General features: G+C 39.5%; 1 protein-coding gene across 3 annotated transcripts in view; it reads right to left on the bottom strand.

Moving 5' to 3' along the window:
- Window positions 1-20,856, bottom strand: part of Cdk17 (cyclin dependent kinase 17) — a 70,720-nt gene that overhangs the window by 38,945 nt on the left and 10,919 nt on the right. The window contains exon 2 of one of the 3 annotated variants that reach the window (XM_040755045.1): window positions 12,137-12,263. The exons of the other annotated variants lie outside the window; for them this stretch is intronic. The gene's annotated coding sequence lies outside the window, so the exon portion shown is untranslated. The remainder of the gene's footprint in view (window positions 1-12,136; window positions 12,264-20,856) is intronic. 3 annotated transcript variants of the gene reach the window in all.

A 20,856-nucleotide genomic window follows, 5' to 3' on the forward strand; every position in this document is an offset into this window, starting at 1 on the left:
CAAAAGCAGAAATCACACATAGCTGAAGGAAACAAAGAGGAAGAAGCTGGAATTATTACAGTTCAGAATCTTGAAACTAAAACCTTAGAAAAGGAACCTCTGGAAGGAGTCAGTTGTTAACAGGATGTTAGAGGCCAACAGCTTGGAAAAGGGGTCCAGCAATGGCCACATGCAGACCCCAGAAGGGGACATGTCTAGGAGATGCTCATTTTATCTAAGACACAATGAGGGTGGTTCTATGAACATGCAAAACTGCACACTGGACCATTCACCAGTCTGTTCTTTCCAAGGCAGAGCTCCACGGCTGTGGAGACAGTGAAAGGAAGTGAAGAGAAAGAATACTCTCTGTTCCTCCTCATCTCCTCTGACCTCACTCAGCAATACTTTCTCTTGGCAGAACGAAACAAGGGACTGGAGCAAGAGAGAAACCACTTCAAAACAGTCTGTAGGACCCTGCTCTATCCAACACCAACTTAGCCTGTGTGTCTGAGGTTGTGAAAAAAAAATGGATTAACAATCAGAACCACTTGCATGATCTTATTTCTCCATTTTATATACCTACAGTAACATCATGCAAATATTTGGTTATAAAAGTCTAATTAAGAATGTTTGCTATTTTTCTTATGAATTCGGAAGCAATTATATAAATAATACATACCAAAGTAAGGGTAACTACCTTAATAAAAGCAAACTTAAAGAAAAAAATCTTTTCTGTTTCATAGTAAAACCAAAGGACAGGTCTTATAAAACAAAATGAGAAATTCAAGGACTGGAAAAAAATGCTGAAGTCCCAATTTGGCATCTACATGGAAACTTTAAATTCCTTTCTATTCAACATTCATCACAGGAAAAGATTAATGTGGATTAGTGAAAGGTCTGACGTGCTAAACTTTTAGGTGAATCCTATTCCATTAAAACATAGGTCATTTTCACCTTCAAACTAAACCTTCCTGCCTTTGAATCTTAACTGGCTATAAGGTTGTCTTTCTCTGTTAACACTTAGTTTGTCATATTAAGTATGCCTTATCTCAGTGCAAACACCAGTATGAAAAGTGCTGTAGGTTAAAGTCAGTGGGAAGGGTGGTCCATGCCAGTGTGGTCCTAGCACTTGGAAGACCGAGGCAAAAATCACCCACAAATCTGAGGCCAGTCTTAGCTGCATAGTGAGTTCCTGAACTACAAACTGAATGAATAATCACCACCACCAACAAAAGGTACCTGTAATCCCAATAGTCAAAAGAACTGAAAGCTAGCCTTGCTGCACAATGAGCAATTATAGATCAGCCAGAGGCTGAGACCCTATCAAAACAAGTTCTTTAGAATGTTACACTGAATCACTGGGTAAAAGTTGTTTTTGTTTGTTTGCTTGTTTGTCTGTTTTGCTACATGTAACTTCTTTCCTAGGCATAACTCTGAGGCTATGTGTGTTGTGTGGTTTTTCGCTGCTTACTTGGGGTCCATTCTATGAATATGCCACATTTTCTCATATTAGTACAGCCACTTTAGCCTTCTCTGGGTTAACATTCATGTGGTATTTTATCTCCTTTTACTGTAAGTTCTACATTTATGCTTTGTAAGAATGCAGAGTTGAGTTTTAGCTTTTTATTCCAGCTAACCTCAGCATGCAAAGTGTGTACTCCAACAATAAGCTGTATCTCTAGCCCTAATCCTCCTTCTCATGAAAGTGTTCAGTCCATCTACATTATTGTACATGACTATCTACTGTATTTTCCTATTTGCTGTTTATCCCACTCTTTGACTTTTGTCTTCATTTTTTTTGTACTAGTACTTTTGTGTTGTTACACATTTTATAGGCTTGTAGTTTCTTTTAGCATCATTCATTTAGTGATTACTGTAGAAGATACACAAAGTCTTTACTTCCCACCTTTTAAGATCTTACTGTGTAGCCCAGGCTGGTCTTAAACTCACAATCCTTCTTCCTCTGCCTCCCAAATGCTGAGGTTACAAGCATGCATTAACACATACTAGGTTTACAGAACATTTAAATTGTACTGCTCACCAAAAATTAATATTAATTCATGCCTGTTTAAAGTTAATTGGCTAAGGCTAAGATTTAACTTTTGTTATTCACAAAAAAAGCAGAGGATTGAAAAGATGGCTCTGTGGTTAAGAGTGCTTAGTGAGGGGGCTGGAGAGATGGCTCAGTAGTTAAGAGCACTGGCTGCTCTCCCAGAGGACTGGGTTCAGTTCCCAGCACCCACACGGCAGCTCACAACTGTCTATAACTACAGTTCCAGGGGCTCTGACACCATCACACAGACATACATGCAAGCAAAACACCAATGCACACAAAATAAATAAATCTCTTTAAAAAGGGCACTTAGTGATCTTACAGAAGCACCGATTTCTGTCCCCACAACCACATCAACTTCAGGGGATCCAGGGCCCTCTTCTTGTGTCTGTGGGCACTCACATGCATGTGCATATACATGCACACACAAAAATTTAAAAAAATCAGAATTTCAACCAGGTATTTAGTGGAATCATAATTTTGGACAATCAGAAATATTAAGTACATATCACTGATCTTTTAAGTACTTAGCCAAAATTAGAGGTGACCAAATGCCATCTGTGATAGTTGGTTTTTGGTCAACTTGACACAAACTCAAGTCATCAGTTGAGAAAATGCCTCTATCAGATGGACTTCCGGCAAGTCTTGGGGCGTTTTCTTGATTAACAACTGATGTAGGAGGGCCCAGCCTGCCTCAGGTGATCACCTCTGGGCAGATGGTGATGGGGTCTATAAGAAAGCAGGCTGAGCGAGCCACGGAGAGCAAGCTAGTAAGCAGCATCCTCCATGGCTTCTCCAGTTCCTCCCTCCAGGTTCCTCTCTGACTTCCCTTAGTACTGAACCATTTCCTGGAAATGCAAGATAAATTAAATCCTTTCCTCCGCAAACTGCTCCTGGCCAGTGTTTTAGCACAGCAACAGAAAACAAACTAAGACACCATCAATTATCAAGAAGGTATATAGTTGAAGTACACAGAACTGTAGATAAATATCTGGGTGCTTTTATACTTCTAAGTAGAAATATGTTAACTCCACAAAGTCAACAAAATATGAATACTAACCAAATGGCTACATGTATTTTTTAATCTTATTTCCTTTCCTTCCTATTTCATGGCATTTTTAATGATTTCTTTTCTTATTTTTCTCTAGATATGTCCTTTAAGAGTCAAGCACAGATCTCTGGCATAATTTCTTTGGTACCAGGAAAACTTAACCAAGTAAAATAGCAGTTTTCAACACTATGATTTAGTGATCACATTATGAGCTCCTGAATTTATTATTAACCACCAAAGAAATATGAGTTATACTTAATGAATTAGAACAGATTTAGGGTTATCCTTTAATTAGATAATGGGGAAAGTAGACCTACAACTTATAACTTGGAAATTGATCTCCATACTCAGTTGCTCATCAGTAGAGCATTTTATAATGCTCTGTAAGTAACATTTCCTATCCTGTGAGGAGAGTGGAATAGAGTGGAAATGTCTACTAACTATAGCATTTGGTGAGTTCCAGGACATCTAGGGCTACACAGAGAAACCCTGTCTTGAAAAACCACCCTCCTCCCCCACCCAAAGGAAAAGAAAAGAAACTCTGGTTCCCTATCAGAAAAGAGTTGTTGCCTCTGTCGCCTTATATTTTAGGGGAAGGATGGGTATAAAGCGCTAGTTCTATTTTACCTGCTGCATCTACAGGAGTTCCAGGAAGAGTACAGAAAGGGGGGGGGGGGGGGAGGATGGGGAAGAGGGAACTCTTTCTCTGGCCAACATGTAAGAGCAGGAAAAAAAAAAAAGGAGGATGAAGAAGAGAGAGTTCTTTCTCCAGCCAACATGTAAGAGCAGGCTCGGGATAATGTTCCTTTTACACTGAAGGAAAACTAGAAGATCCTGTATAAGATCTGTCTGTGTATGACATCGTTCAACTGTCATGCTTTTTATGTGGCTATCTATTCCCAAGCATCTTGTGGCTGGAACACTCCTTCTTTCAAAGGTAAGAAGGAGGTCACCCTGAGGTCAGGGGCTTCTCATGTGGCTCTGGATTTAAGTTGTGGTAACTTGCTGGGCTCTAAGATGAAAGCAATCACGACCAGATCAATGTGCGCAGCAGCTGCTTAGTCAGCTGCTTCAGAGTGGGCAGCCAGCAGCACAACAGCCCTGCAGCCCTCTCTGGGCGCCATGCCTCAGAAAATCTGAGTGCAAGCCAATCCCATTACTACTGATTCCTAAAGGGTATTTTCCACTCCTCAACATATAAGAAAAAAATAGAAAACAGCCTCCTTTTATATTCCAGTTATGGAAGTATTTCATGCTTTAATATGCACTCAGAAATAAAATGTTTTGACACCTCTATATGAAGCCATTACACTTGGTCAAGAGTCCAAGGGTCTACCCTAGAATCACCAGCTAAAGGCAATACAAGAGGAGGCCTATCTCCCCTCCATCCCCCCAAAAAGTTCAAAAGGCTGCTGGAAAGGAATAGAACAGTCTCCAACTCCTAGGTAACTACAAAGTTCTTTAAAAAACAAAACAACAACAAAAAGCAGCATGAATATAAAGGTTTACAAGAGTTGCTAGACACTACAGCGTGTACTAACCACACAAAAAAAAATCAATGTATTATTCAAACTTTGCTATAAAATCTATGCTAAAGCTTTCAAAAAAAGAACTTCAGTCTTATATTAATTTTATTTTAAGTTAGAATTCAAGAAAAATATGCTCAGGATAGAAGGTGTAGTCGCCAAAAATAAGAATTTTAACAGATTAATTTATAACAGTCTAACTTAGTTGGTAGTTCAGGGAAACATGTGTATATGTATGTACACACACACACACACACACACACACGGGGGGAGAGAGAGAGAGAGAGAGAGAGAGAGAGAGAGAGAGAGAGAGAGAGAGAGAGAGAGACAGAGAGAGAGAGAGAGAGAGAGAGAGAGAGAGAGAGAGAGAGAGAGAGAGAGAGAGAGAGAGAGAGAGACCCCTAAACCTAATACCATAAAGCATTTAAATGTGCTTACCAGGCCATTCCTAGATGAAAGCTGGATCCCTAATAAGAATTCCTTATATAAATAAACCACACATCAACAGACACCATTTCTAGCTGATTTCATTAAGAGTGAAGAGAAACTTGAAAACAGGCATGAAACAATCAATGCCAAGCTCGCTTGGACATTTACAACCTTTTCAGACTCTTAGTTGACTTCCTTACATCTAATTCCAAGATGTTTTTCACAGAAATTGCTCTTTATGCATTAACATTTCATTAGTTTAGGTCATGTTTGATTAAACTATGTAAATATAATCATAGGTAAGGCTCACAAATAACTTATGGGGGAAAAGCTCAGGTCAAACTAGACAGAAGTCTCTCTAAGGGTTAGCACTAAATATGCCAGAGCCACCAGACTTAGAGGTGGAAGCCCATTTAGTAGGCCAGGGACTGTTCAAAGAGCTGCTACACCTCCTTCACTGCTTCTTTATCCCACTCACTCACTCACTCACTCACTCACTCACTCACTCACTCACTCACTCACGTGTGCGCGTGCGTAGGCGAGAGAACTGTAGACGGCCTCGCCTTCCATGTGTCTCGGGTTGAGCCCCGGCCAGCGGCTGGATAGTAAGCTTCTTCATCCACTGAGCCCTCTCACCAGTCCCTACTCATTTAAAGTAATGGCCCCAGTGATCCCTGCACTGTCACTAATGCTATCTAAAATGCTTAGCTAAAATATGAAACATGTAACAAATCCCTTAACTGAAGAACAAGCTCAATTTAAACTTTCTAATGCAATGCTGATAAACATAATAAAAGATCTTTGCCATTTTAAATGATATAATGGGAAAGGGCAAACAGGAAAAAATTCAATATTCCTTGCAGTCATATTGCTCCTATCTGTCTATCATCTTTAATATAACAAATACATTTCACATGAGGATTTCCTTTTCAAAAAATAAATTCATTTATGAATCACAAGAGCTTTCTTATGCTTAAAACAATTATCTTTGAAAAATATCTTTGAGTTACTAAGATTTACTGCTTATCTTATAAAGTAATAAAAAATAATGTTAAGTCCGATCTGATGTTACAAAATCAATTTCTGTCTTCACATGTTTTTTGATATAATTATTTTTAAAACATCATGATTTAAATGTAATCAGAGGGGCTGGAGAGATGGCTCAGGGGTTAAGAGCAATGGCTGCTCTTCCAAAGGTTCTGAGTTCAATTCCCAGCACTCACATGGCAGCTCATACCTGTATGTAACTCCAGTTCCACGGGATCTCAACAGCCATGGCAAAAACACAAGTGCACATAAAAATAAAAAAAATATGTACTAAATGTGATCAGCATACAAGTCAAAGGGTGCGAAGGCATATGGAAAACAAAAATCTCAGGACAACACCAGGTTCTCCAGCACTCATGAGTACTAAGAGCAGAATCTTTCTAATTTGCACAATATTAGAAGAAAAGCCATCATTTAATCACAGTAACAATTCTCAATTAGAGAAAGCATGACCCTTTTCTCCTGATACATAGACTTAATCTTTTTTTTTAAAGCTGGGCATGGGAAAGTAACAGCATCTCTTGCTTAGGCATCTCTTTCCAACTAAGCTTAACCTAAAGCCCTGATATGCATTTACCATGTAAGCATTTCACCATCATTTTTTCCCCAATATCCTCAATGATACAAAATATAGAAAAAGGTTTCTACTCTTGTTGATTCTTTCTCTTTAAGCAGAAGAATGAAATTCAATTACAGATTTCCAAAAGGTGCTATGGACCTGGAAAGAAACATCAGTGGTGTACTATCCTGACCCTTGACCCAAAACACTATGCCAAAGACAACCAAAATCAATCTCAGTACTGGACTATAAGCAATATTCTGTGAGGTAACCAGACAACTTTCAGGGTACACAGCAACCACCATAGCCTTAAAAGTTTATGGGTAACTATTTCTCTTTGGAGTCATCAACAGGCAGTTTTTCTCTCAGTAAGTGGGAACGGAGCTGAGGTACTCTGAATATGTTATAGTCTTCACAAGCATGATGAAGACTGCTTCCTCAGGGCCACTGTGTGAATGAGAAGGGTTATCTATATTCTCAGGAGAGAGAAGAGTGCTGGGAATCAAGAAGAGGTGACCAGATATTGAAAAGGCACAGCACAACAGAGGTGACACACAGAAAAGCTGAAAACAGTCCCGCTCCAACCTGGGCAGAAGGTGAAGCCACAACCACAAGGCCTATTGTTGGAGACCAGCTACTGCAGGTACCTGAACACAAGGCAGCAATCTCAAGTCAGGGAGGGAGCCCGCCACAGCATGTGGACAGGGAAGTACCAAAAGAAGCAGTAATGGATATTTAAGCAGCAGAGATCTCAGGCTATGGAGGATGAGGTGATGGTGGCCCTTCCCTCTGTGATGAGAAGCAAAACCCATGGCTAGGCAATCACAGTGGAGATGGAGAGCTCTGTGCTTGCTCTGGGCTTGGCCTCTAGAATTGCCTTGTAATGGTTTGCTGCCAGGTGGAAGGGGCAGTGTGGAGGCCATATCTGATAGACTCCTCAGTTACACAGCTTCTTTCTCCTGCACAGTGGCTGAAACCAGTGAGGGGGGCAGGCAGAGCTCAGCCCCCTCAGTTCTCTTCCTATAGTGCAGAATCTGTGCTATTTACCAACTCTCTTGACACACTCCCCGTGGCTCAGGTGGGTTGTGCGCCACCCCCAGGTATGCAAACTGGAGGTCCCGTGGGCCTGCGGGTGGGGGGGCAGTGTACCAAGGTTAGTATCTACAGCAGACAGAGCAGTGATGCTGACAGCATCCCCTTAACGGCGCAGCCCTCAGACCACACAGCACCAACTTCCACCTACAGTGAGAAAACAACAGACTGCAGCAACAACCCAATCTGTCCCTGCCCCTGGTCATGGCTTATTACAGGGTTAGAGGATTCAGGCAGATCTAGAGAGACTCCAAAAACAGAGAGAGAGAAGCAGAAGGTAGCTGGCAGAGAGAACTCAGTTTCTTCAAAGAACTAACACTGCTTACCAACCACACTCCAGAAAAAGTCTTTAATTACTGTTCTTCTTTTTGCTACAATTTTAGTGTTTAAATTTTTGTTTGTATATTGTTTTTATTTTTTTGAGAATTTCATCGATTTTTATCATATTCGTTTCCATTCCTCATTTTTCCACTCACCCAACTTCATGTTCTTGCTCTCCTAAGAACAAAACATGGAGAACGATTCGTGCGGTCAACTACTCCTGAACCTGGGGCTGCCCTGGAGTGTGGCTGATAAGCAGGTACGTCTTTTGAAGGGAACGGAGTTCTCTCTCCCAGCTACACTTACTTCTCTACGATAGTGCATTTGAAATCTCTCACCATTCTCTTCTGCTTCCTCAACTGTGTTTCTTTTCCCTTTTCTTCCTTTACTTAATTGTATTGCTTTCTCCTCCTTTGATGGATTTTACTTTTATAACAAATTTTTAATAGCAGAGCTTATTTTGCATTTTCTTTCCTATGGTTATGGGTGCAGCGACAGTTGCCTTTAATTTATTTTTGTAGTATTTCTCTATGGGGTTTCTTTTTGTTGTCACTGTGACAGTAGTGATCTCTCCTTTCTGAGGAGTACTGTGGTAGAGCCCTTCTGAGAGCCGTATGCCTCAGTTACTCTTCCTTTGCGATAATGAGATGCCATGGCCAATGCCACCACAAAAGAAAGCATTGAATTAGGGGCTTGCTTATAGTTTCAGAGTGAGTAATGACTAACTGTAAATAGTCTTAACATTCCAATTAAAAGACAAAGACTGCTAACTGATGTCCACTAAAAACTCAGCCCACTGGCAAAGAGACTCAGATGAAAGTGAAATGAGAGAACTATCTGGGGCAAATGAAAACTAAAAGTAATCACAGGTAACTACACTGCTATCCAACAAGGCAGATTGCAAACCAAGTCAGAAGAGCTAAAGGTCACTCTGTACTAATAAAATACTCCACTAAGAAGACACAATGACGGTGAATATATATGCACTGAGCATTAGCATACCAAATTTTATTAAACAAACATCACTGGACACAGAAGGACATACAGGTAATAATATACAGTAATGGAGGTGACTTCAAAACCCCACTCTCCTCAAAGACTGAAAAAACAACAAATTTCAGTTAAACTATACCACATATCAAAAATGAAACAGATTACCTATGGAATACCCCACCCAACAGCTGAAGCAGACACATTCTTCACAGTAGTCTCTGGTCTTTCTCCAAAATAGATCCTATCTTAGGCCATAAAAAAAATCTTAAAATATAAAAGGATTGAAATAATTTGTCAGATCATAGGGTACTAAGAATAAAAATCAGTAACAAAAGTTACTGATAACAAACATCCTGAGAAATGAACACTAAAATGTCTGAATAAGTATGGCAATGACAAAAATCAAGAGGGAAATTTAGAATGTCCTAAAAAGGTGGGGGCTACAGAGAAACCTTGTCTCAAAGAACCAAAAGTAATACATAAATGAGAACTGGCAGGAGGGAGCTAGGGTCAGGATAATCAAGGTACATTGGTTCGTGTATGAAATGTCGTCATGAGGCCAGGTGTGGTGGTGCACGCTTTTAGTCCCAGCAGAAGCAGGTGGATCTCTGAGTTCAAGGCCAGCATGGTCTGCAGAGCAAGTTCCAGGACAGCCAGGGCTGTTACACAGAGAAACCCTAGCTTGAAAAAATACAAAAAAAAAAAAAAAAAAAAGAAATCGTAAAACACATTATGAGGTGCGTGAAAATGTTTTTTTTTTTAAAACACACACAGACACACACACTCCTAAATGCAAGCCTCAGCACTTGGAGTGGAAAGTAAGACTGACTCCCCAGACTGTCCTCATATACATGGCACTTGCCACTCCATGCAAACTCTCCCCAACTAAATAGAAAAAAAAAGGAAGAAACCCATTATTTTGTACAATTAATAGTTAAATTTTAGCTTAAATTTAGGAACTTCCTCAGTCATTGATTTCTCTTGCAATAGTAGCTACAAATTAAAAGAAAAACATATTTCAAATATAATTTCAGGTAAAGCACATCCTAAATACTGTAAGGTCTGGTCTTTTTTCCACTTACTCTGGTGTAATTCAAAGTAATATGATTTCAACAGTAGAGAGGTGAACAAAGGAACTTTTCCTCTTACAAACTTTCAGTAGTCACTCTAAACAATAAGATCTCTATGGGAGTACTAGATGTTAGCACTATCAATGAAATGATGCCTATTTCCTGATTAGTGTATTCTTTAACAGAGAAAGCAGCTGAGCAGTATTATATGCCAGAATGTGCGAGACCTTTATATACATTAATTCATTCAGCCATTAATGGTTTACAACATCACTGAAATTATCCTCAATTTATACACAAGAAACTTACCAAGTAAAGAGTTAAAAGCTCAGAACAAGTTACATTAAGTTAGCAAAGAAGCCACTTGATGCCCAAGCAGTGTAAAACACTTGTCCATACTCTCAATAGAGAATACATACCTTTGCTTATAAGCATGAACAAACATCGGTTGGGCTCTCATAACTTGTTCTTTCTGTTAGAAGTCATAAAAATCAGCATAGTGCAGGTGGTGGCACCTGCCTTTAATCCCAGCACACGGGAGACAGAAGCAGACATATCTCTGTGAACTAGTATACCACGAACTCAGCCTTCGTATGTGCCTATACAGAGCAACTTCCTAACTGTTTCTAAGTACTACCCATACATTCTGAGTGCCTTGGAGACGGAAGATATTTTGCTGGAAGGACCATATATGCAACTAGACAAAAAGACAGAAAAGGAATAATTTTAAATAAAACAAAAGAAAAACCAAACACTTCTCTGAAATAACCTGTATTTAAGAGACAGTGTAAATCACTGCTTAGTATATTTTGTAAATGTAACCAAATTAGTCTCCACATCTGATGGCTTCTGGTGCAGGAGGAAAGGACTCAGCCTTTTTTTTTTTTTTTTTTTTTTTTTGGTTTTACGAGACAGGGTTTCTCTGTATTGTTTCGGAGGCTATCAGTCCAGCCCGGCCTCGAACTCACAGCGATTCGCCTGCCTCTGCCTCCCGAGTGCTGGGATTAAAGGTGCGCCACCACCGCCCGGCTACTCAGCCCTTTTTAACTATTTAAGAGCAGGCTGCTAAGAGTTTGAGCATGATCCAGTGAGTATATAGATAATACAAACTGGTCTTGTTTTCTTTTTCTTTATGTTTCTAGTTTTCCTCTTTTTATTTATATTTCAAGGGGGTCACGAAGGTAGGGACAGACATGGAAAGACTGGGAAGTGAGTATGATGTGAAATTCCCAAAGAATTGATAAAAGTATTGCATTAATTAAAAAAGACAGATTTAATCACCTCTAAACTTCAACAGTAAAAAATGAAAGTGGAACTAATTTTAACACTGAAAATTAAGTAATACTATATATTTACATATTTTAAAGGACATATCACAGCTACTATGAGACTAAACTTTAATTCCCAGGCCAGACCAAATTCCAGCCTGAGAAGGGAAGCAGGCATGAAGTCCCACCCCAGACAAGGTGTATGTGGCAACCGAAGGCTGCTGGGAGAGGACTCGGGTTTCTCTAAGGGTGCCACCCCTAGAACAGCATGCCCCAGTGAACTCGTACACAGCCAAGAATATATGGGCAGCCACACTGGACCCGATCAGTCAAAAGAAGGAAAACGGAGAGGACACGGCCCAGATGGGTAAAGAGGAGACACGAGTCTGGAAGGAACTGGGGAGGGGGTTACGTTTGATCAAAACATGTTCTATGAAACTCTTCAAAAAAACACGAGTCACATTTTTCAATTATGAACAAACAATACTATATATTTTCTTCTATATGTTTTTAAAGTATGTCTCACAAAAACTATCTGTAATATACTTATATAGGTTTCAATGAGAATGTATTTAGAATATGTGGCAAAACAAACATGGTTTTCTCAAAAGGAGGGAAAAAAGAAAACCGAATAGACAACGTTCTACCCTCTGTCTCTGAGACACATCTGAACTGAAAAACGATACACGTTATTTGGTCACTATAGTTTACAACAAAACAGTGATTTGTTATTTTTTTCTAAACTAACCCTTTCTTAAAGCAGGTAGGATTCAAACTCTGCTGGGTGGTGGCCAACTCTCCTCAGCAACAGTAGAAGCCCTGTGACTCACTAAGCTGCCAGCACTCTCCAATCTTCTGGTGAGGTTGAGGTTTTTCTGCAGGAAACACAGTTAAGGAAAAGATTGCTCTTAGTATTCTAAAATATTGAAATACTCTCCCAAGATCTTCCAGAGTCTGCATCAATCTACTTCAAAACTATACAACGACCATCACCTTCAGAAAAATGCGTGTGATGGGGAGGGGGTCTTCCACACTACTTGCTGAGCAGAAAATCAGAAATTGTTCACATACCAATCTTAAAACGGAGAGAGTGTAACAAGTGCAGCTAGCAAGTACACTCTACTTTCTTCACAAGGTCTACAGTCAGGCCAGGGTTTAAGAGCTCAACCAACACAGTAAGAAGAAAAATTGTATCTGGCTAAATTCAACAGCACATTTTTTTTGTTTCTCAATTTCCAGCTTTAATTTATTTGTACTTTATGGTACTAATTCCACTTACTTAGGGAACTGTGAATGTTAAATAGAGAAAAGTGAAGAAGTGGGTCAGATATTAATATAAAATAAAGCAAAATGTCCAAATACTTACATGTATATTAAAATTAAAGATTTTTCAATATACAAAAGAAAAGTTTCCTATCAGGACACAAGAATACATTAGAACAGTAACATTTGAAGCTGGGGAAAAAGGTAGTTCCAGGACTCAGTAGGCAGAGCAGGAATATCATGGACTCTAAGGTCAGCCTGGAAACTATACCTGGTCTACTTGGAAGACCCTGTCCTGGATGGATAGATGGATGGATGGAGTAATGTCTAAATTAATCAGAACTCTGATCTGGCTTGGTACATTTTCTATTAAATGAATTCAATATAATAATGGTCTGTGTAAGCCTAAAATCATCTCTCACTTCCTATTCAGTCTTTCTTGACCCTCAAAAATCTGAAAAGTCAACATGTTCTTCCACAGGTGAGATGTTAATTTCAAACGACTCTGGCACTAATGGTGAAAGCTCTATAGCACATGGGAAATCTACTCTGTAGCAGAAATTGAAAGTATTAGACTAAGCCTAACCTGCATTCAGTTTCTGATTCCTTCATTTGAACAGCGAGGAGAGTGAAGTATGATGCTAAGAAAACCATGCTTTCTCCCCCCCTTTAAAAAAAAAAAGAAGGAGCCAGGGGTTGGTGGCACATGCCTTTAATCCCAGCACTCAGGAGGCAGAGGCAGGCGGATCTCTGTGAGTTCGAGGCCAGCCTGGTCTACAAAGCGAGTTCCAGGACCAAAAAGAAGAAGAAGAAGAAAGAAGAAAGAAGAAAGAAGAAAGAAGAAGAAGAAGAAGAAGAAGAAGAAGAAGAAGAAGAAGAAGAAGAAGAAGAAGAAGAAGAAGAAGGAAGAAGGAAGAAGGAAGAAGGAAGAAGGAAGAAGAAGAAGAAGAAGAAGAAGAAGAAGAAGAAGAAGAAGAAGAAGAAGAAGAAGAAGAAGAAGAAGAAGGAAGGAGGGAGGGAGGGAGGGAGGTATTAACAATGACCTCAAAAGAATGTAAGAAGTAGTAAGAATTGTGTTTCATGGATGACATACATAACATTCAAGAGTTTCTTCTACTATATATTCCCAAAGCGTTATAAGCAACAAATGTCTGTACTGTATATGAAATTTCAGTCCCCAATTACAACCAGTGTAATTAACTTTTGTTACTTAATCTACAAAAATATTCTCAATTTCAAATAACTAACTACAACCAGAATCTCTCACTAGGCAACACATCAAGAAGAGACTGAGTGGTTATATGAACAGACTATTTTGTACATGGACAGAATTAGTAAGTGAAAATTCACCCCTAGAGTCAACAGGTATTTCTCCACCTAGGTACAGGGGCCTTTGCACTGACTCTTGGACATCTCAGTTCATCTGCAGAGTCATATTCATAGTGTGTGCTTTGCTGTCATGAGGATATCCAAGTCCCTGAGGATGGCTCACTCCAACCTCTCTGCTTTGTACAACCATATACCTCCACCCAGAATAACCAATCACCCATTCCCTTCTTCATCCCATCTTCTGTCCTCTTACTCTGTCCTTTAATTTTATCCAAAAGCACTTCTCAAGAAATGGCAGCAAGATTTCTGTACCCTGTAAAAACTACCAAGAATAATTCTATGTAAAAGTGAGAAGAGCATGCAATGCTAACCATCAGAATGAAATTAGGCAGCATGGCAAAGCCACTTTGCTACCAAAAGCAGAAGAGAAAAGGTATATATTCATGTCTGTTAAATGCATGAATACAGTTATAGGCCACATCAGAGTAAATAATGGAAATGCACATGTTGGCTGGCCCATAAGACTACAGTAGAGCCAGGTGGTGGCACACACCTTTAATCCCAGCACTTGGGGGGCAGAGGCAGGTGGATCTCTGTGAGTTTGAGACCAGTCTGGTCTACAAGAGCTAGTTCAGGACAACCTCCAAAGCCATAGAGAAACCCTGTCTCAAAAAAACAAAACAAAACAAAACAAAACAAAAAAAGAGACCACAACAGAACTATTACCTAATGATGTCATAGCATTATTACAATGAATTATTCATGTGTCTTTAATGATGCTGATGTGAACAAAGTTACCACACAATATCATGCAAAACCATTATGCATACAATTATGTGCAGCACAATAATGGAAAGTGTTCCTGGGTCCATACTTAAATTATACTACCATTAAAGTGTAGTCCTGCTTACATGAAAAAAAATTCTCTAAAAAGCATACTTTGTTACAATGGCAGTATCCTCAGATACCTTGGGTTTGTTACATCTTTTGATGGCATCAAATACTGGCAGAAACAAAAAGATTCTTGGGGCTCACTGGCCAGGGAGTCTAGTCTAATGAGTGAGCTCTGAAGCAATGAGAAACCCTGTCTCAAAGGACCAAGATGGCATCCCTGAAGATAATACCTGAGGTTATCCTTGGCTGGGCACATAAAAAGAAAGCCACGCTGCATGGGCTGACCAACACGATCTAGATTTGTCCAGCAAGCATAACATGCTGCTATCTCCTAGCCATCTATTTCTCAGACTGCCCCCATCACACTGAGGCGTGGCTCCGTCAGACTTACCTGACTTCTAATCCACTTGAAGCTTTCTCTACATCTGCACGTTTCCCATCAACACTGCTCAACAGCCACACTGCAGCAGTTTTAGTCAGCAAACTGAAGTGTGCCTCAACACTCATCAGCAATACTTTTGTATCTCTCACCTGAGCTTGATCAATCCCAAAGCAACTTCAAACCATAACCCCTACCTCCAATTACAGATGACCTCTCACCCAAACCATGACTGAGAACATGTGCACATGCACATGTAGACATATATGCATACTCACATGTGCTCGTGCACGTGCATACACTCCACACTCTATATACACATACATACATACATACATACATACATACATACATACATGTAGGACAACCTAAGGTATTATTTCTCAGATGTGGTTCACCTTGCTTTTGGAAACAGGGTCTTTCATTGGACTGGAACTTACCAAGTAGACTAGACAGAATGGCCAGTGAGTCTCAGAAATCTACCTGTCTCCACCTCCTAGTGTTAGGATTACAAATGTGCACCATCACACCATGCCTGACTCTCAGGTTCTGGATATCAAACTCAGGTATTCATGTTTGCAAGGCAGGCAAGCATTACTAACTAAGCTATACCCCCAGCCCCCATCATTCTTAAAACAATGTTTGACAGATTGGAGAGATAGTTTGGCAGTTAAGAACTGGTAGCTTTTCCAGAGGACCCAGGTTGCACTCCAGCACCCACATGGTGGCTCACAACATTCAGGAGATCCTACCCTCTTCTGACTTCCTTAGACACAGCATGCACATAGTGCAAACATGCATCCAGCAAAACATCAATATATATAAGAGATTTTTAAAGCACTCCTCCTAACACAATACCGAACACTACCCTGTCAGTTTTGTGCTCACTGCCTCTTCATTACTAGTTACACACACACACACACACACCAGCATAATCACTAAATTCTATAACTCTTAAAGCCCACACAGTTTGCTTACTTTGTTTCCTTCTTAAATCCACCTAGGCACATGGTTTCAACAGTATCCACGTAACAACTCATGATTTTTACTTTGTTTCCTTCTTAAATACACCTAGGCACATGGTTTCAACAGCATCCATGTAATAACTCATGATTTTTTTCTCTGATTCTGAATTATTTTCTGGCTACAAACTCATATTCAGCTGCCTACTTGGGTGTCTTAAGTACCAGGATAAAGTTGAGCCTCATTGCTCAGAGGGAAAAAATTTAGTGTTAAATCATCCACTCAAAGAATGTATTGTCTTTACAAAAGGGACCAAAAATTTGACTTTTTATAAACACGTTTCCAAGACTGTAGTAGCTAAGAATCAAAACTCTACACAAAGTTCACAGTCTACATTAACCAGCTAGTCAGCTGTCTGCAGTAAAATGACTTCACTCTTCCAGGAAACTCCTGACAGAAAGATAAGAGTTTCAAATAACTTCATTGTTCATTTCAGGAACTTCCCAAAAAACTCATATAAACCAACATCAGACTATTCAATTTTTAATAAATAGCAGTAAATGACTGTTCACTTTCCAACTGTTTGACTATCTTACCAAAAAAGGTTTGCCTTGCCCTTTAATTTTATCATGATCCTTATGCTACTTCCAAGCAAGCCTCGAACTGAAATCCTTATTGCAACCAGCCTCCAAATAGTCAATACTCCAATTATGCTGTCCCTTCCAAAGGGTTCACCCGCACCAGCACCGCCCCACCATCGTATCACCCAATCCACCCCACCCACAGAGTCCCTTCCAATCCCTTCACTCTCACCACCATCACCCCCATCATCCCATCACCAGCCCCGCCCCACCCACACACACTCCCAGCTCTGTAAAGATGGCACGCCTTTGCTGCTATAAGTAATAAACTCAAGCTTATTTTTGGTAACACTTTCCAGGAACAAACATTCTACGGCACTACTGGACAACTTCCCAAATGTCTATTAAACATTCAGTTCAGCAACACCAGATTCATTACAAGCCCTGCTGGAAAATATAAATACCTTTGTAAAAGGTTATGCTAAATTATCACCCAACATTAGATGGTATCCACTCACACAACTAGCTTCAATGTCTTGATAAATGAGTTAATTGGCCCTCTGATTAAATTTCTAATTATCAAATACAATATCAATATCAGAATGGATACAATGCATGGGAAGTTATAAGAAAGATGAGAAATACATTAGAGACAAGTTTACTCATCTAAGGAAAAATAATATGAGAAACAATAAGGGAAAACTCGAATACAGAAATAATCACCATTGTAATAGTCAATAGGCAAAAAATACTAGGAAATAACATTACAACTTAACAGTAAAAGAAACTATAAACAAGTCTTCGCAACTTCAAGCCAGTTATAAAACATTACTCACAACTGAGAGAATGATTCCCCTTAAATCTCTACAGAATGTAAACAAATACTATCCAGCAAAAGTAAACAGAACCAGATGTGGCGATTGATTCTTGTAATCCCATTTGGGATGCTGAGGCAGGAGGACTGCCATGAGTTTAAGGTCAGCCTGAGCTACTACATGAGACTTTATGTCAAAAAACAAAACAGAGGCTAGAGAGACTGACTCACTGGTTAAGAGTACATACTGCTTTTGCAGAGGATCCAGGTTCAATCCCCAGCACCTATGTCAGGTGGCTCGTAACCACATGTAACTATAGCTTCAGAGGTTTACAATGCCTCTGTCTCCCAGGGCATCTGCACTCACATGCAACATGCAACACACACACACACACACACACACACACACACACACACACACACACACAATTGAAAAATAAAAATAAACATAAAACATAAAGAGTAAATGCATAGGCATTTACAATGCTTCAAGGGGCTGGAAAGATGACTCTTCACTCAATAAAAGAACTTGCCTTCAAGCCTGAGTTCCAGTCCAGGAACTCACATGATGGAAGGAGAAAGCAGACTCCATACAAGCCCCACTTGTCCCCACCACCACAAGCACACAGATGTCAAAATGATAATAATGATGATGATGATGATGATGATGATAAAACTGCCTCAAGGACTATAAAGTACTAAACGAAGTACGTAGAACTTAAAGCACATCTAGATGTGAAAGCAGAAACTGTCTCCTCTGCTAACAGAAGGCCACTAACAGTTGAAGCCTGCTGGCAGAGGGGCAGTTAGTTTACTTTAAGGGTGTGGCCCTTGGGAGGTCCACTGAGCTCCAGTGGGTAACCACACCCATGCTTAAATGGGCAACACAAACTAGACTCGTGGGTTAGTTAAGAGAGAAGGACTGAGAGAGACACACAGAGAAACATGAAATTGGGAGAAGTAGGTGGCAGTGACTATGAACAAACCACATTCTATGTATTTTCAAACCGTCAATTAATAAAGGTGTACTAAAAACAATGGAAACTTCACTACATAGGACAAAAACATAGAATTCAGTTAAAAACTGGTTGTAATGAAAGATTTCTTAAGTATATTTACAAATGAAATATAAAAGGGGAAAATTACCACATAAAAGTACATGAAAGCAAAACACTCAATTTTTAAAGACCGTAACAATCTTTAAGAAAAAACAAACCAAAAAACTAAAGCTGAGATCACATATAAAGGACTCACCTTCTAGAGAACTGAGCCAAAAAGAAAATGACAAATGACCCAGAAGAAAACTAAAGATCATAAGGGTTCATGGGTGGGGGAGGGGCAAACTGTCCCATAAGCTTATGAAAAAAATTATTCAACATCACTGATAAGATGGAAACAATAATAGCCTGAATTCCACCAGTTCTCATCTACCCATCTGGTGAAATTCTACAAGTATGGTATAGACAGATCAGGACTTTTGCACTCTAGGTTTAAGTACAAAATGGCAATAGGGCAGTATCTATTAGAAATATGCAAGCATTTTTAGAATAGCTGCAGATTCACAGAAAAATTACAAATGTATAACAGAGTTCTCCTACACAGGTTCCTGCTATTTACATCTTACACTGAAGTGGCACCTTTGTCACAGTTACTGAACCAATAGCAATATATTATTATTACTGAAGTCCACCATTTAATTTCATTTCCTTAGTTTTAATCTAATGTACTCATTGTGTTCCAGGATCCTATCCAGTTTACACTGTTCTGCAGTAACAACATATCCTTAGGTTACTCTTGTCTATGACAGGGTCTGACTTCCCTGTTTATGATGACACAGACAATTTGACCAGCAGCATTCAAGTACTGTGTAGAATGTTCCTCAATTGGGATCTGACTAACATTTTCTCATGATTAAACCAGGGCAGAAAACCACAAAATGAAGTACATTCTCACTACAAAATATCAACACATTTATCAACACAGGCTAATCTTGATCACATGACTAAGGTAGTGTTCCTCACTAAGGTTTGTCCTAGTCAAGTTCTTCTTTCCCCAACCTTTTATACTGTGCTCTTTAGACAGAGATTGCTGTGTGCAGTTTACACTTAAGAAGTAAAGAATTAGGCCAGAAAAGCTAGCGCACGCCTTTGATTCCAGCCCTTGGGAAGCAGAAGCAGGTAGACCTCTGAGTTTGAGGCCAGCCTGGTCTACAGAGCAAGTTCCAGGACAGTCAGGGCTACACAAAGAAACCCTGTCTCAAAGGCAACAAACAAACAAACAACCCAGCCTTCTCAATATGGAATGCAACCCTTTGAAGCTAGTTTTGAACATCAATGCATGCAGAGTTGCTTATTTGAAACTTTAGAAGCAAAAAATAGAGTAGCTAAGAATAATGAAGCACAAAGGACAAAACCATAGTACAGTTACATAATGAAATACGACAGTTATTAAAAATAAACAATTTATCTAAATATGCAAAGATTTCCAGCATTATTCATTTGTTTATATCCTGTTCCAAAAAAAAAAAAAACATTCCTCATAAACTTTAACACAGCAGAGGTATTTCAAGTGGAAACTCAAGTTGATTTTAAAATACTGACATACATAGATGGTAATTAGCTTGCTTTCAGATCCTGCATATGATTTAAGTGCACAACTAAGCCGGGCGTTGGTGGCTCACACCTTAATCCCAGCACTTGAGAGGCAGAGGCAGGCGGATCTCTGTGAGTTCGAGGCCAGCCTGGTCTACAGAGAGAGAGTTCCAGGACAGCCTCCAAAACAATACAGAGAAACCCTGTCTCGAAAAAACAAAAAACAAAGTCCTTGTATTAAGTGCACAACTACTAAGTGAATAGTATTGCTCAATCGCCTGCATCAGCAGGGAGGTAAAGTTTAAAGGACTGCAAAATCATTTACAGCGACATAGTATTTGTATTCTTGATTATAAAGTAGGCTATTTATAGTTGAATAAGAGGACCCAAAATTTCTGTATTTTGTAAATCTATTATTTATATCTCTTATTTGCCCCCCCATGGCAACAGCAATTTCCAACATAGAGAAATATTATCTTGCTGGAAGATAAAAATGGCAGTGTTTGTAAATTAAATACTCTTCCTAGCGTTCCTGGGAGTCAGTAAAATAATCTTCATGTCTCTGAGGTGAAAGAAATAGAGTAGAAACAGCATTCTCAATATGGAATGCAAACCATTGAAGCTGCTTTTGGGCATCAATATAGGACAAACATT

The sequence above is a fragment of the Mesocricetus auratus genome, unplaced genomic scaffold (genome assembly GCF_017639785.1).
Source record: "Mesocricetus auratus isolate SY011 unplaced genomic scaffold, BCM_Maur_2.0 Super-Scaffold_100011, whole genome shotgun sequence".
In the NCBI taxonomy this organism is placed as follows: domain Eukaryota; kingdom Metazoa; phylum Chordata; class Mammalia; order Rodentia; family Cricetidae; genus Mesocricetus; species Mesocricetus auratus.